General features: G+C 39.3%; 1 pseudogene; it reads right to left on the bottom strand.

The window, feature by feature from the left end:
* Positions 1–1,999: 1,999 nt before the first annotated feature.
* LOC100469712 lies at positions 2,000–16,267 on the bottom strand (annotated as a pseudogene).
* Between the last annotated feature and the right edge of the window lie 1,806 nt (positions 16,268–18,073).

Here is an 18,073-nt window from a genome sequence, read left to right as displayed (position 1 = left end):
GAGAGCACATAAGCAGGGAGAGGAAGAGAGAATCTCAAGCAGGCTCCCTGCTGAGTGGAGAGACCAACATGGGGCTCAGTCTCATGACCCTGGGATCATGACCTGAGCTGAAATTAAGAGTTGGACGCTTAGCCAACTGAGCCATCCAGATGCCCCAGTTTAAATATTTTTTTAAAAGATCAAAACATTCAAGAAATAGTGAAAGCTCATTCATTCCTCATCCCTAACTTTACTAGTTCCCTAGCCACTATCTCAAAGTTTCTGCATATTGTTCCCATGCTTATTTTTATAATTTTACTATAAAAATCTCCATGGGTGTGTATATATGTAAATATAAAAAACAATACACATTATAATTGAGGTATTTAAAAATATACATAAATGCTATAATATTGCAATATTCTTTTACCTCTTTTTTACCACTCAACATTATGTTTGGAGCTTTATCCTTATTGACACATTTGGTTCATTAATTTTAGCTGCTGTATAATATTTAACAATATTTTAATTCTAAAATATTTTGGGATTCTCTTATAACTGCTAAATTTAGCCTTCTTATATTTATTTTTATTGATATATGTAGATTTCTACTATCTTGCTTTATTCTTTCCCATTTCTATGTTTATTTTGAGTTTATTTTCTGCTCTTTTTTTTGCCTCCTATTAGATAAATCAAGCTTTCTTCATTTCCTTCCCCTCCCCTATTGCTCCTCCTATTTCTATTTCTATTCTTTTAACAGCTACCCTTAAAATACGGCGACAGGCATCCAGGAGGGCACATAATGTAATGAGCACTGGGTGTTACATACAACGGATGAAACACTGAACTCTACCTCTGAACCTAATTATATGCTATATGTAGATTAATTGAATTTAAATAAAATTTTAAAAACTGAAAAAACCCTTTAAAAATATATAACTTCATATTATTTTCATATCACAGGGGTACGAATTCCAATGTAATGCAAACATCACTATGTAAGAGTCACAATGTAAAAGCATGATGTAAATCACCACCTTCTAAACAGCAAAGGGTAATGGACATCCTGTAATATTCCAGCCGCCTGTGTTATTTGTTATTCCAATACATAAACCATTAGGCACCTGAGAGTTGGAAGACATTTTTGAATGTAAACTTCAGCAGCTTCTATTTTGTGTTTGATCTTATTTATTATTTTCAAAATGTCCTGCATTTTAAATCTCCTTACAACTTTTCTTTATCTATAGCTAACCTTCCTTTATTCTGTCATCATTAGATATTAGATTAGATATTAACCACATGAAATATTAACGACCACAAATCTAAAAATCAAATGCAAAACTCTTCAGCCAGATTGCATAAGATATGTATTTAAACACACAAAACTCCCTAGTGCTTTGTGACGAATCTAAATTCTATTTTAAAAGAGGTGATGATTTCAGTTTCCATGTTCTGGACTATCTTTTTTAATGTATTTAAAAATGATTGCTAGTAACTGGAATAATTGTTATTTTGTAAACTAATCAAGAACTCTAAAATAAAATGCTATGCTAAGTTCTATTTGCATTTAAAAATCTATTGGGAGCTCCTGGATGGCTCAGTTGGTTAAGCATCTACCTTTCACTCAGGTCATGGTCCCAGGGTCCTGGGATCAAGTTCCACATGGGTCTCCCCGCTCAGCAGGGAGTCTGCTTCTCCTTCTTCCTCTCTCCCCTGCTTGTGATCTCTCTCTCCCTCTCATGCTCTCTCTCAAAGAAAGAAATAAAATATTTAAAAAATACATTGGAAATTCTGCATATCTTCATGATAAAGCTTGTTTTCAATGTGCAGTACTTCAATTTTGATGACAGTTTTTTTCTGACAGGTCCTTTTTCAGGCTGAACACCAAAATGAGAAATTGCTGTAGACTTCCAAGTGGCCCTGGTGCCAGTGGTGCATACCATTTCTTTCCTAATGATGATGGATGACTTTCATCTACATTTTTTTCCCCTGACCAGCATTCTGAGCGTAATGATAGTAACTAAGCTGATGCAGCTGGGCTGCAAACTATGAATCACCACAGTATCTGAAGATAAATACTGTCAGCATAATTGAAAACCAGAGCTGCCAAAGAAACCGCCAAGATTAACTGGACTGCTATGCTTACATTGCTGGTGCATGTTGGTTTTAATTTAGTGGTGACACAGCAAAAATTGAAATACTTAGCAACTGTTCTCAGTGTTGGAAGAATTCAATATATGACATAAAAATGGTAGGAACCAATATTACATCTTTGAAATTATCGTATAAACAAGTGAAACTGTAGTAAGATCTGCATAGGTCAAGCTAACGTGGAGGATGCTGATAGGGATTTCATCAGCAAGTGGACCAAGAATATTTTCCAAAGATGATTAACAAGTGTCCCAATTTCAAGCGATAAATCCACCCAATAAATCAGTGATCCCAACTAGAGCAAAACTCCTAGTGCAATATCAAAATGTTCTCCAGTAATCAAATAGCTCCAAACTGGGGCCAAGTTGGTTCTTCTCATTGACAAGGTATGTGGAATTGTCCGTGGATTTTCACACAGGCTTGGTGGTGATTGTCAGGCCCCATGGTCAGCCTGGGGCCTCAGTAGGAGAATAATTGTGCACAAGCAATGGCCCCTCCCAGGGGGTGGATTCATATCTATCATCCAGTTGACTTGTTCTGTCTTCAGGTGTCTAATAAGCTATTTGGCCCATCCACTATTTGCAATTTCAATGACTATTTTTATTTCTAGAAATTCTATTTTAAAATATCTACCCATTGTTTCTCATAGTGATACCATTTTCTTTGGGTTTATTTCTTCATTCATTAATTTAAATATACTTATGTCATATCTCTTAGATTTCAATTCCATTGTCTCAAGTTCTTAGGGCTCGAATCCTGATGTTTACTGTGTCTGCTAACTCGTGCCCACAGTGATTTTTTTCCTCATGTGTTTTTATTTTTTATTATTTTTTGGTACAATATTTATTCATTTATCTTAGAGAGCAGGGGAGAGGCAGAGGGAGAGAATCTTCAAGCAGACTCCACGCTGAGTGTAGAGCCCGACACAGGGCTCAATCCCATGACCCTGAGATCATGACCTGAGTAGAAACCAAGAGTCAGCTGCTCAACCAACTGTGCCATCCAGATGTCCCTATTATTTTATTTTTTTTGAGAGAGGGAGAGTGTGGGATTGCATGTAAGAATGGAGGGTGGAGGGGCAGAGGGAGAAGGAGAGAGAGAATCTTAAGGATGCTCCAGCCCAGCACAGAGCCTGAAGGGGGGCTCCATCTCACGACTTTGAGATCATGAGCTAAGCCAAAATCAAGAGTCAAATGCTTAACTGCTTGAACCACCCACTCACCCCTACAAATACGTTTTTATTGGAAATTACCTGGCATACTAAAAATTATTTTTTTCTTCAAATTTTTATTTAAATTCTAGTTAGTTAACATACAGTGCAATATTGGTTTAGAAGTAGAATTTGGTGATTCATCATTTACATATCACACCCAATGCTCCTCACAAGTGCCTTCCTTAATCCCTATCACCCTTTAGCCCATCTCCCACCCACCTCCCTCCCGCAACCCTCAGTTTGTTTTCTGTAGTTAAGAGTCTCTTAAGGTTTGTTTCCCTCACTCTTTTTTCTCCCTTTCCAATATGTTCATCTGTTTGTTTCTTAACTTCCACATATGAGTGAAATCATATATTTGTCTTTCTCTGACTTATTTCACTTAACATAATGCACTCTAGTTCCATTCACCTTATGTATTTTTAAAAATTTTGATGGTGAGTTCATCACTGTTGAGACTTGCTTGTTTTTCCTGAGAGAAATCCTTGTGGCCTGGATTGTCCTCTTGCCAGAGAAGTTTTCCATTTAATTCTCTCAGAATTAAGTGAGGTATCACTGGCTTGGGATCAATTATTAGAAGAATTCCTTGACCTGAGTGCTCTGGGACCATAAGAATAACCAAAAGGAAGTAACCAAGGGAAAATGAAATATAAATCCTCATGAAATAAAGCCCCAAGTTTTCATATTCTCAACTAAAACTATTTTCTTTTCTTTTTTTTTTCCCTCACTTAGATTCCAAGCAAAACCTGGGACATTCTTTGTTGTCATTCGGTGCTGGTGAATGTATTTTCTGCCCCCAGTTCACCTTTTTACTGAACATTATGCTTGTAGATGATCCTGGCTGTGTGTATGGGCCTCAGTTCTAACTTCTGTTCTTTGCAGGACCAAGAACTCATTTTCAGTTCTCACAAGGTGGTAAAATCCAAGTGTCTAAGTTATTGGGTTCTAGCATTTTTTTCAGGATGCCACAGGCTCTGTTCTCACTACTTGCTATTCTCACTACTCTCCTTTATGACTTTCCCTTGTTGTTGATGTTTATATATTTCTTCCTTTTTCTTGTGAATTCATCTATGCATTTAAAATGTTATCTGTTTGGTCATAAGTATATCCAGTGTTTCCAGGGTATGAGAGTGGAGGACGTTCATGTAGTTTACCTCTTTCTTCTTATTGCCAGAAATGTAAGCCACTAGCAAGTTCCTCAATCCTTTAAACCTCAAGTCTGTCACCTTTGAAATAGAAATAAAGATACCTGTCTCACCACCTTGCTCTGAGAGTAAGCTAAAATACTCACCTACATGTCTAGTCCAGAGTCTGGCATGTGGTCAGTACTAAGTGATCAAATAAGGTTCACTTCGTTCCTTGAACTATAATATGCTATAGCTACTTTGCACCCTGCCCTGCACAAGTAACCCAAGGAAGGATCTAGGGTCACAAATACCATGACCTCTAGAGGCATTCATATTAATTGATTCTGCTCCTGATACAGTAAGTAATTTGAAAAGATGCATTTTTAGTACCCTCTGGCAAGTAACAAGTAAAGAAGAGTTATAGAAAGCCATTCTATTAGGCAGAGCTCAACAGTGAGACTAGAGCAGGGACTTATCCAAGTGAGAATTTTTTTTCCGTTACTCTTCAAGCATTTCCAGACTGACTTGTTCCTTGAGCCCTCATGTCTGAAGGAGGTGTTTCTATGTACTTTTAAGCTTATCTATATACATTCCTTTATTCAAATTCAGCATTTAGGGGAGGGGAGGGAGAAGATAGTCACTCACTACCCAGTTATGTTAAATGAAATTAAAAACATTGTGCCAACATTATTAAAATTATAAATAAAAGAAAGAAGATATTCATACATAACCCCATGGACCTAAAATATCATACTTTTAATTATCCATGATCGTTTCTTATCCTTTTTCACTTGTATAAATTTTACATTCTTTTAGTGACAGTATAGATATAATTTTACTTTATGCTTTTTTAGATCAGAAATATTTTTCAAATCATTCCTTATTCCTTATGTTTATTATTCCTTTAAACATTTTTTCTTGTGGTAAAATATACATAACATAAAACTTACCATTTTAACGTATTTTAAAAGATTTTATTTATTTTATTTTTATTATTTTATTTTTAATTATTATGTTCAATTAGCCAACATATAGCACATCATTAGTTTTTGATGTGGTGTTCAATGATTCATTAGTTATGTGTGTTTATTTATTTTTAGAGAGAGAGAGAGAGTGTGTGTGTGCATGCGTGCCTGTGCACATGAATGAGCAGGGGGAGGGCCAGAGGGAGAGGAAGAGGGAGAGAAGCAGACTCCCAGCTGAGTGCTGAGCCCTGAGCCCAACCCAGGGCTTGATCTCAAGACCCTGAGATCATGCCCTGAGCTGAAATCAAAAGTCAGATGCTTAACTGACTGAGCCACCCAGCACTCCACCATTCTAACATTTTTAGTTGTACAATTAAGTGGCATTAAGTATACTCACATTGTACAACCAGCACAACTGTCCATTTCCAGGACCTTTCATCATCCCAAGATGAAACTCTGTAACACCCTGAAACACTAACTCCATGTTACCCTTGTCCTCCGAACAAAACAAGGCCGTAGGCCAGGTAGGACAGCCAGTTGCTGAGGTCTGCTGTATACCATTACAGCCATCCAAATTCTGCAGATGGGGAAGAAAGGTAAGGTTCCCTGATCGTTCTGGCTCTTGTTGTTCTCACTTCTCCACCTCTGAGGAAGAAATGAGGGCAAAAACATCAAAACCATTTTAGATGGGTAATAACATTCCTCTCATCCTGATAGACTGTACAGCATGTTACAAAGTAACAGTGATTGGAAATAAACAAAATAGAAACTAAAGCAACAATAGAACAGATCAATGAAACCAAGATCTGGTTCTTTGAAAAGATGAATAAAATCAATAAACCTTTCACCAGACTCATAAAAAAAAATGAGAGAGAGAAAGAGAGAGGACTCAAATAGATAAAATAAGAAATGAAAGAGGAGAAATAACCAACACTACAGAATACAAAAGATTATAAAAGAATATCATGAAAAATTATATGCCAACAAATTGGTCAATCTAGAAGAAATAGATAAATTCCTAGAAACATATAACCTCACAAAACTGAAACAGGAAAAAATAGAAAATTTGAACAGACTGATTACCAGCAGTGAAATTGAATCAGAAATTGAAAAACTCCCAGAACATGAAAGTCTATGGCTAGATGGCTTCACAGGTGAATTCTACCAAACATTTAAAAAAGATTTAATATCTATTCTTCTTAACATAGTCCCACAAAATAGAAAAGGAAGGAAAACTTCCTAATTTGTTTTATGAAGCCAGTATTAGCCTGACGCCAAAACCAGATAAAAACACTACAAAAAAGAACTACAGGCCAATATCTCTGATGAACATAGATGCAGAAATCCTCAACAAAATATTAGCTAACTGAATCCAATGATACATTGAAAAAAATCATTCATCATGATCAACTGGGATTTATCCCTGGGATGCAAGTGTGGCTCAATATTTGCAAGTCAATCAATATGCTACATCACATCAATAAAAGAAGGGATAAAAACCACATGACCATTTCACAGATGCAGAAAAAGCATTTGACAAAGGATAACATCCATTCATTATAAGAACTCTCAACAAGGTAAGATTAGAGGGAACATACCTCAACATAATAAAGGCCTTATATGAAAAACCCACAGATAACATCATACTCAACGAGGAAAAAATGAGAGCATTTCCCCAACATCAGAAACAAGACAGGGATGCCCACTCTCACCACTATTATTTAACATAGTACTGGAAGTCCAAGCCATAGTGATTAGACAAGTGGAAGGAATAAAAGGCATCCATATTGTTAAGGAAGAAATAAAACTTTCACTATTTGCAGATGACATGATACTATATATAGAAAATCCTAAAGACTTCATCAAAAAACTTCTAGAACTGGTAAGTGAATTCAGTAAGTTGCAAGACACAAAATCACAATACAGAAATCCATGGCATTTTTATATACTAATAATGAAGCAACAGAAAGAGAAGTAAGAAAGCAATCCCATATACAATTGCACCAAAGAAAATTAACTACCTAGGGATAAACATAACCAAGCAGGTGAAAGACCTACACTCTGAAAACTATAAAACATTGATGAAAGATACTGACGATGACACAAACAAGTGGAAAGATAGTCCCTGCTCATGGATTGGAGGAAAAAATATTGTTAAAATGTCCATACTATCCAAAGCAATCTACAGATTTAATGTAATCTCTATCAAAATACCAACATTTTTCACAGAACTAGAACAAACAATCCTAAAATTTGTAGGAAACCACAGAAGACTCCAAATACCCAAAAAATCTTGAAAAAGGAAAGCAAAGCTGGAGACATCACAATTCCAGATTTCAAGTTGTACTACAAAGCTGTAGCAGTCAAAACAATATGGTACTGGAATAAAAATAGGCACATAGATCAATGGAACAGAATGGAAAACCCAGAAATGAACCCACAACTATATGGCCAATTAATCATCAACAAAGCAGGGGAAAGAATCTGCAATGGGGAAAAAGACAGTCTCTTCAACAAATGGTGTTGGGAAAACTGGACAGCTACATGCAAAAGAATGAAACTGGACCACTTTCTTTCACCATATACAAAAATGAACTCAAAATGGATCAAAGACCTAAATGTGAAACAGGAAACCATCAAAATCCTAGAAGAGAACACACTTATTCTCTCTGACATCAGCCATAGCAACATTTTTCTAGGTATGTCTCCTGAGGCAAAGAAAACAAAAGCAAAAATAAACTATTGGGACTACATCAAAATGATGGAACTTTACATCAAAAACTAGGGATGTACTGTATGGTGACTAACATAATAAAAAATATTAAATAAAAAAAATGAAAAGCTTCTGCACAGCAAAGGAAACAATCAACAAAACTAAAAGACAACCTATGGAATGGGAGAAGATATTTGCAAACTGACATCTCTGATAAAGGGTTAGTATCCAACATATATAAAGAACTGATATAATTCAATACCCCAAAACCAAATAATCTAAATTAAAAATGGGCAGAAGACATGAACAGACATTTTTCCGAAGAAGACCTACAGACGGCCGACAGACACATGAAAAGATCATCTCTTATCACTCATCATTAGGGAAATGCAAATCAGAACTATAATGAGATATCACCTCATACCTGTCAGAATGGTTAAACTCAACAACACAAGAAACAACAGGTGTTGGAGAGGATGTGGAGAAATAAAAACCCTTGTACAGTATTGGTAGGAGTGCAAATTGGTACAGCCACTGGGGAAAAGAGTATGGAATTTCCTCAAAAATTTAATAATAGAGCTACCCTGTGATCCAGTAACCACACTACTGGGTATTTACCCAAAGAATACAAAAACACTAATTCAAAGGAATACATGCACCCCAATGCTTACTGCAGTATTATTTACAATAGCCAAGATATGGAAGCAGCCCAAGTGTCCATCAATTGATGAATGGATAAAGAAGATGTGGTATACACAGTGGAATATTACTCAGTGATAAAAAGAATGAAATCTTGCCATTTGCAATGACATGATTGGAGCTAGAGAGTATAATGCTAAGCAAAATAAGTCAGTCAGAGAAAGACAAATACCATATAATTTCACTTGTATGTATGAAATTTAAGAAACAAAACAAACAAAAGGGGGAAAAAGAGAGAGACAAACTAAGAAACAGACTCCTTTTTTTTTTAAAGATTTATTTATTTATTTATTTATTCATTCAACAGAGATAGAGACAGCCAGCAAGAGAGGGAACACAAGCAGGGGGAGTGGGAGAGGAAGAAGCAGGCTCATAGCGGAGAGCCTGATGTGGGGCTCGATCCCATAACGCTAGGATCACGCCCTGAGCTGAAGGCAGACGCTTAACCGCTGTGCCACCCAGGCGCCCCAAGAAACAGACTCTTAACTAGAGAGAACTGATGGGCTACCAGAGGTGATGGGTGAAATAGGTGAAGGGGGTTAAGTGGACACTTATAATGGTGAGCACTGAGTCATGTATAGGCCTGATGAATCACTATATCGTACACCTGAAACAAAGATAACACTGTTGATAACTATACTGGAATTAAAATTTAAAACTTAATAAAAACAGTAACAGTGATTGAAACCATATAACTTGCAATTTAAAAGATTCATCAGTGCAATAGAACAGAAATTTCAGAAATTCAAAATTGTATAGAATTTTGTAACATGCCAGAAACAGTATCTCAGCAGGGAAAAGAATCACTATTCAATATGCTTTGTAGAAACTGGATCTCAGTAGGGAAGAGAATAAACCGGAAGCTATACCATAGAATAGACCTTCAATAAGTAAAAAAAAAAACAAAAACACAAAACAACAACAAAAACTATTTAAAAACAACCTGCCAAACAAAGGAGCTTGAAATTAAAAAATTAGCATAATTGAATACTATCAAAGACTGTCATGGGACAGCTTGAATGTCAGTATCACCGGCATTGTGGGGCATTGTTCATGCACAAAATTCTGTGGTAGCAGAAGATGTTGTAAATATGTTAAAAAGAAAAGGCATGGGAAATTGTATATCTGAAGAAGTGAAAAATTTTATGGAAATATATCATGAGGCACCTGGATGGCTCAGTCAGTCAAGTGTCAGCCTTCAGCTCAGGTCATGATCTCAGGGTCCTCGGATGGAACCCCAGGTTGGGCTCCCTGCTCAGCGGGCAGTCTGCTTCTCCCTCTGCCCCTCCCCCTGCTTGTGCTCTCTCTCTCTCTCTCTCTCTCTCTCAAATAAATAAAATCTTTAAAAAAAGAAATATATAAGGTTACCATTTGGATTCCACTTTGAATGTAGTAAAGAATGAATAGCTGTTTTGTTGCTGATGGAAAAGACATAGTATCTTATCACACTCTAAAATGTCCATCCTTGCTAGTGATTAAAAACAGGCAAATAAAAACAACTCAGAGATACAATTACATCCCCATTAAAGTAACAAAACTAGTGATAACATCTGATGATGATAAGTCTGGGAAGAAATAGTTTCATGAGAAATTGTATATTAGCTCAGCCTCTTTGGAGATCAGTGTAGTGATCCCCCTCAAGGGTTGTAAAGGTGTTTGTAAATTTTGACCAAATAACTGCTTGCTGCCACGGGGAAACACTTATTGTTGCATGCTAAAGATGTTTGTAACCAACTCAATTATAAAAATATAAAGGGAAATCAATAGACATGTACATAGCTGTTACAAACGGCAAAAACATGGGCGCCTGGGTGGCTCAGTTGGTTAAGCATCCTGCTCTTGATCTCCACTCAGGTCTTGATCTCAGGGTCTTGAGTTCAAGCCCAGCACTGGCTCCATAAAAAAAAAAAAATGACAAAAGCATGGATGATGTAAAGTGAAAGATCAGAACGTGGACTATTGTCTCTGCTGACTACTATGTTATAGAGCTTTATATGTACATTGATAGATATTAGAATTTCAAGTGATATCAAGTGTTAGTTCAGTTTACAGAACACTTGCTAGGAGGTATGTTAGGTTCTCAGAGACAGAGAAAAAAAAGTCATAGATACCCAGATAAGTGCACAGATATTTTCATTATGGTAAGTATACCAAAACAAATATAACAGCTAGCACTTAGTGGGTAATTAGTATGTTCCAGGTGGAAACCATTACTCATTTTACAGACGAGGAAACTGAGATAAGAGAGGTCAGGTCCTGTGCCCAAGGTAATAGAGATCTGAGAAGTCAGCCTAAGGTTGGGCTGGAGCTTCAAGGTAGACCAACTAACGCAAGCTGGGGAGGACCAGAAGTGTTTCCAGAGAGGGTGATACCTGCTTTGAGTCTGATAGGACAGGAGGGAGACAGATGGGGCAAGGGCATTCCCAGCAAGGAAACTGAGTGAATAAAGCCATAGAGGAGAGGCAGTGTGGCATGGTGTATCTGGGGGACCATGGGCAAGGCAGGTTGCTGGAAGGCGGAGTTGCATGGGGAGAGTAGCAGGTTTCAGATGTGGGCGGGGTCAAAACAGTAGGGCTTTCTGTGCATGCTGAAAACTTTGGACTTGGTTTGGTCAAATTTGACTTTAATGGTGGAAGGGAGAAGAACTAGCATTTATTGTTCACTACCACGTGACAAGGGTTTTATGTGCTTGAAAAGGGTTTTTTCAACAGATTCTCTTCTTTCTATAAAGTTGTCTCTATTAAAAAGAAATAGAGATCACAGGTTGTTTTAATTAGGCAAAAGGCTCTGTGACAACCCATCCCATTTCATGTTGACACTATAAGAAAGATGCTGCCCAAATTAATGTTACAAAGTACTGTTTTAAATGAGAAAGTGGTAAGAATAATATCCTTGAATTATTTACACTAGATAAAAGCTTCATAAGTATTATATTATTAAACCTTAAAGTGACAGAACCAATTAACCAGAATTCAATTTATTAACCTACAAATCATCTTTTTTTAAAGGTTTTTTCTATGTTTTATTAAGTTTTCCATTTTAACTCCTAGGTATAGTTAACATACAGTGGTATATTAGTTTCCAGTGTACGATATTGTGATTCAACAATTTTATACATTACTCAGTGCTCATCATGGTTAAGTGTACTCTTTAATCCCCATCCACCTTTTTAGAAACACAAATCATCTTGATCTCACCCTGTGATTCCGTTTTAAGGAGAAATAAGCAGAAGACAAGAAAACAGTTGATATTAAGATATAATAAGAGAAAACCAACTTCTGGGTCAAGCCCTGAGGTCGATGGACTTTCATTCCAACTCACTGTCTCTACCCTGCGGCGTGCACAATGAGGGCTGGCGTCCAGAGAAAAGACCACTGACCCTGCAAATTGGCAATTATCAGCTCGGTTATGCTATACTCAATAAGGCAGGGAAATTTAGCAGACAGTACACATTTTTCCGAATGAAGGATTCACTCATTTTAACAAATCCTTACTGTATTATTAACTTTGTATGGGGCCTTTTCAGGAGCTAGGGTTTCCTCCAGAGGAAGGGAGGTGCTTTTTGTTTTTTGTTTTAAGATTTATTTATTTATTTGCAGAGGAGGAGGGAGAAGCAGGGAGCCCAATGGGGGCCTCGATCCCACAACCCTGAGATCATGACCTGAGCCAAAGGCAAAGCTTAACCAGCTGAGTCACCCAGGTGCCCTGGAAGGGAGTTCTTGAGCTGAGGCTTGAGGAATGGAGTTGGTCAGGTAGATAAGCAGAAAGGAAGTGTATTCCAGGCTGAGGGAACTCCAACCCCAGGTGGAAAGGCCCTGAAACCCTACTGCACATGGTAGGTTTGCAGACATATAGACAATTCTCCTTGGTGAAAAGTAAAGTTGGCAAGAGTGTGTGAGACTGTGAGGCTGGTTGGCCCTCAGGGACCAGATTACCAAGGGCCTTGAAGAAGGTGGAGCAGGATGGATCGTGATCAGATTCATGTAACTGAAGCTTAATCTGGAGGCAGAGAGGAGCCACCATGGAGGGGACAAGAGTGGTGGGAGATCAGCAAGACAGAAGCCATCTCTGCATAGTGTAGTGGCTTTCTCAACTCCTCTTGCAGTGAAGAGGAAAGGTACCAGAGCTGTTGAAGGAGACAGCAGTGGTGAGTGTGGCAGAAAGTGAGAGGAGAGTGGGAGAGGAACCCAGGCTTTTGGCCCAGGCCCCTTGTGATGGCAGTACTTGTAGCTAAGACAAAAGTAGGAGGAGAGGGTGTGGGGGTTGAGATGTAAATCCTGGCAACACTGGCCCTCATTTCATACTTTAATCACCACAGGACCGGGGTTATTCCATCCAGTCTTTGGTGATGGAATAGCTCAAGTCAGACCAATCCTTGAAGTAACGCAGGGCCTACCACATAGCAAGGCACCATTTTTCATTTCTAAGAAGCAAGAATGAATCCCATTCAATTTTTTCCTTTTTAAAAAATAATTATACAACTTTTACATGACCATATGCCTGTTGGAAAAATTCAAGTACTATAATTTCCTTGGCTAGGTTTATCAGAATAAATTATCAGTCCTCAAACTTTTTGAATTCAGGACTTTTTTATAATCTTAAAAATTATTGAAGACCCCCCCAAAAGTATAGTTGATGTGACTTAAGTCTATTGATATTTACCACATTAGAAATTAAAACGGAGAAATTTAAAACCTGTTTATTAACATATTTTAAATGAATAACAATACATGTTAACATAAAACATGTTAAATGTTGATATAAATAACATATTTTTAAATAAAAATGTATTTTCCAAACAAATATTTAGTGAGAATGGTGGCATAGTTATACAGTTAGGCTAACCTGTTCAGTGACAGGTTGATATTCTCATATATGCTTCTGCCTTCAATCTGTTGTTATATTACACATCACACACCTCTAGAAACTTCCATACATACGTGAGAGAATGAGAGTAATGAAACCAAATGATGGTTTTGTTTCATTATAGAAAGAATTTTGACCTCACAGATGCCTAAAAGGCTCTCGGGGACCCCAGAGACCCCTGGACTACACTTTAAGAATCATCGAACTAAGCATATTAGGGGAGCGTCATAATCGAAGTGTATTTGGCACTCAAGAGAGACAGCAGCCCCCTCTGCCCACCCAGCTTCTTACTAAATTTAGCTCTGCCTCAGAGTAGCTTTGTGGTGTTACATGAGTCATGCAGCTCTCTGGGCCTCAGTTGCACCACCTGTGAAATGAAGTGGTAAGACTAGAACATCTCCAAGGATTCTTCATGCTCTAAATTACTATGCATTCATAAGCCTGCCTGAAATAGGTGCTCAGTACATAAAGTTTGAATAAGTGTGTGAAAAAGTGAATAAAGACAGACTGCATGATGCTGTCAAAAGGACTTTACATTGAGTGGAAACTTGTACCAGAATTCAGGGTCACAAACACACATATTTTTGGGCTAGGTGTCCTGAACAAATGAGGTAAACTGAAGCAAGACAGCGAGGCATGGTGGGATCCACAATGAAGTGGAGGGCTCATATCCTACTTAAAGGAAATAAAATTCAAAGTTTGTATTAGGCACTATTCTAGACCAACAACACAGGCTGGATTTGGCCTGTGGGCTTTGAGTTGGAACTTTTGAACCAGATGGTCACTTGGGTTCCTTCTGACTTACTGGACCTCTTCCTGGAAGACCAGGTGCCTCGTGCCCCCTCTCTTCTTCCTCCCAACCTAAACCTATTCATGGGAAAGGATCTAATAAACTCATTCATTGAAGGCCACCTCAACCAGTGAGACCAATACCATGAGACATATTTGCACTTTTACAGTATTAGTCTTAAGCCAATATCAGGAAGCTCTGATGCTGGAAGTTGAGCATCACTGATGAGACCAGAGCAGAGAGCCTTGGCTGTGCTCCAGAATCCACTTTACATGTGCCTACGTGCCCAAACCTGGGAGCTGAAGCCCTACCTGTAATGATCTCCACAGAATCACTAGGTGCTTTGATCGTCAGAGGCATTTCTCCTGGGAATCTATGTCCCAGGGAGGTCTCAAGTAATAGGCCCCACCTGGAGCCAGGGCCCTCCTTTCTGATGGGAATTCACTTCCTGCAGTCACCCACAGGAATTTGCTACAGTTAACCAGCATCTTTGATGCCATATATCAGGGCTTCCTGAAGAGCTCTGCTCCTCAGGTGGGATTTTTCAGAAGTGTTGAGATGAGCAGCCTGCTATCTTCCCAGAAAACATGTTGGAAAGTTGATAAATCCCTTTCTGAGTGCCCTGCCCTGCTCCTCTACACTCCATAGGGCAGGGCACCAGGGATGTACTAAGGACAGCCCTTACTGAGCCATTACTGGAAGAACCATAGAAGGGTAGGTGAAGGTAGAAGGGCTTTTCCATCTCCTAAAAATGGGGGATCTAGAGTCTGGATTGACCTTCAGCTAACCAATCCTATATACCATCTTGATTTGCCAAATGCCTTCACACAGATACCACTCTCAAATCCTGGGGCCTCAGACAAGAGAATTCTAGGTCTCTAAGACCTCTTCTTTGGTCACTAATGATTAAGGGAAATGTAGCTTTCTCCACTGGTATAAATCAAGGAAGGCTATTACAATCAAGATTATTACAAAACAAGCCTTAAGGCTCAGGGAGGACCCACTTATTTTAAGGGAGTATTGAATACACACAAAAAATTCTAGGTCCCACAAAAGAATCCTTAGAATTTCATTGCAATGGAATCTGACTGTTCCTGATCACCCAGATAATTGTTAGACCATTGCCTTCTTTGTTTATGAATTGTGCACACAGGGAGTCTCAAGAATATTTAGAGACTGGGTTTAGAAGTTATGATCGCATGCCATGTATCCAAGTTACAACAGAGCTGGCCATGAAATTTGAGCATGGAGGACAGCAAGGCATGGTGAGGATATCACAGAGATGATGCAAAGTAATCCCTGATATGGAAAGAGACAGGGGTGGGTCTCTTTTAGCTCTTTGCTTTGGTTTCTCTCTTTGAATGAATCATCCTAAAGGGCCTAGAAGTGTCACTGAAGGGGTGCTGTGGGAAGACTCTGTGTCTGGACCACAATGGCCAGATCACTCCCCTCCCCTCCAAACACACACACACACACACACACACACACACACACACACACACACACAGAGGAGTTGGGAAGAGACCTGAACGTAATACTGTCCTTAGACCTGACAATGGAGCCCTTGCTCTGAGCGCTGGCCCTTAGGAGGTTCCTCATTTTAGAAAGACTTCCTCAAAGGTGATTTTCCTCTGGTGTCTGAGACTGACTGTGCTTAGCAGTGCTATGTGGACGGGGTCTCTTGAGCCCGGACAGGAATCTACATGGGCCTTGGTCTGTGGTCTCGTCCTACCTCTCTGAGAAGTCTCCACATTCTGGCTTGTGCATGGGGTTGACCAGATGTCTCCACAGGCTCTAGGACTTGTTCTTACATGGTTTTCCCAGGGCTCTAGAGCCAGTTCCAGTTCTAGTTCCTGGAGGGGGGCCTGCAGGACAGATTGCTCTTATTAACAGGTGTGACAATTCTTTTGTGGGATTGTGTAAGATTGGCTGCCAGAAGGGTGTTAACACTCTGCCACACACACTTGAGGGACAGCCCTGCCTGAACCCATCCATACATCAAGGAGGCATTAGGGGATTGAATCACCTCCCCCGCCTGTGTTGGTTTGTGTGGAAAAAGAGGAAGATGGAGGAGTCTGAGGAGAAAGTGTAGGGAAGTCCATTTCCTCTACTCTTCCTTTTAGTATTTCTGTGATTGAAGGCTGGTTCTCTTGACTCTCCGGCACCAGAGTTTCCCTCAGGTCTCTGGAAGTGAGACATTGTCAGGCACTTGCCTCCTGGAGGAACACATGAGTGCCTGAAAGTGGAAGTTCCCACTGGGCAGGGATGTGGCCCATGAACTCTCCTCACAGAACTCAACCAAAGTGTATCTTAGGTCTGAACTTGTGGTTTTTTTGGTTTGTTTTTGGGTTTTTTTAAATGACAGCTTCTAGGGATGGAACCTCAATATGCTCTATTCCACCCTATAAAATATAAATGTGCTTCAGAACAAGCTGCTGGGCCACCTCCCAAGCACCTCAGATACCTTCTGGGTATGGTCCTGACATTCTCCCCACACCGTCTGAACTGAATTTAACTTGAACTTCACTGAACTCAACACAATACATAGTTAATATTTTAATTAATATTTTATTTTTTAAGATTTATTTATTATTTTGGGGGGGGCAGGGAGAGGCAGAGGGAGAGGGAAAGAGAGAGAATCTCAAGCAGACTTCCTGCTGAGCAGGGAGCCCGAGGGGGACTTGGTCTCAGGACCCTGAGATCATGACCTGAGCTGAAATGAAGAGCCAGATGCTTAACCAGCTGAGCCACCCAGGCACCCCTTTAATTATTTTAAAACTTATTTATAGTCTGTCTTCCTCACTAGAATATGAAGTCGTTGAGGCCAGGGATGATGCGTGTCTCACTCCCAGTTGACTAGAACAGTTAACAAGGTAGATACTCAACAAATGGCTAAATGAATGCTTTTGTCACTGGACTTTTGTTTGGTAGACAAATTGCCCATGGGCATTCTATATTCTGTTCCTTTTAAATTCTTAGGTCCTGTTTATGTTTGAAGGAACTTCTTGTGTATTGCTAATGTTTCTTTCCTTGAAATGGTCTGCTGCCCTTGCCTTGCCTTTCAGTTCAGTCCAGTCCCACTAACATCTCTCAAGCTTGGTGATCTGGGGTGCAGGTTTCTGAGACATGCAGACTGGGGAGGCTCTGAATCCTGGCTCTGCTATTTTCTACTTAGGTGACCTTGGGCAAGTTATTCACCTTACCAAACTTTAGTTTCTCCGTCTGAAATACAAGGACAAAAGTAGCTATCTCCTAGAGTATAATGGTGTGATACATCTTACTGCTTGGTAAGTGGGCACACTGCCTGGCATGCTGTAAATGCTACAGCTGTTAATACTGCTTTTTGCTCAGTGCCTGCTGCTAACCACTGGTCTGTGTTAACCACTGATGGTACAGAGATGAACAAGATGCCTTTTAAATCTTCCAATCCAGACAGAAGTGCCTGAGCACCAGACCTGGGTGTGAGGGTGAGGCAGGATTGGCTCTCAGGCCTCAGAGCTTGGAGCAGACGCATGAGTGGAAGATAGCACTGTGGGAGGGGGGAGGCCAAAACCCTGACTCAGGTGAGTCGAT

The sequence above is a fragment of the Ailuropoda melanoleuca genome, chromosome 8 (genome assembly GCF_002007445.2).
Source record: "Ailuropoda melanoleuca isolate Jingjing chromosome 8, ASM200744v2, whole genome shotgun sequence".
Taxonomy (NCBI): domain Eukaryota; kingdom Metazoa; phylum Chordata; class Mammalia; order Carnivora; family Ursidae; genus Ailuropoda; species Ailuropoda melanoleuca.
The sequence above is the reverse complement of the archived record's forward strand: the minus strand, read 5'-3'. Positions and strand labels throughout refer to the sequence as shown.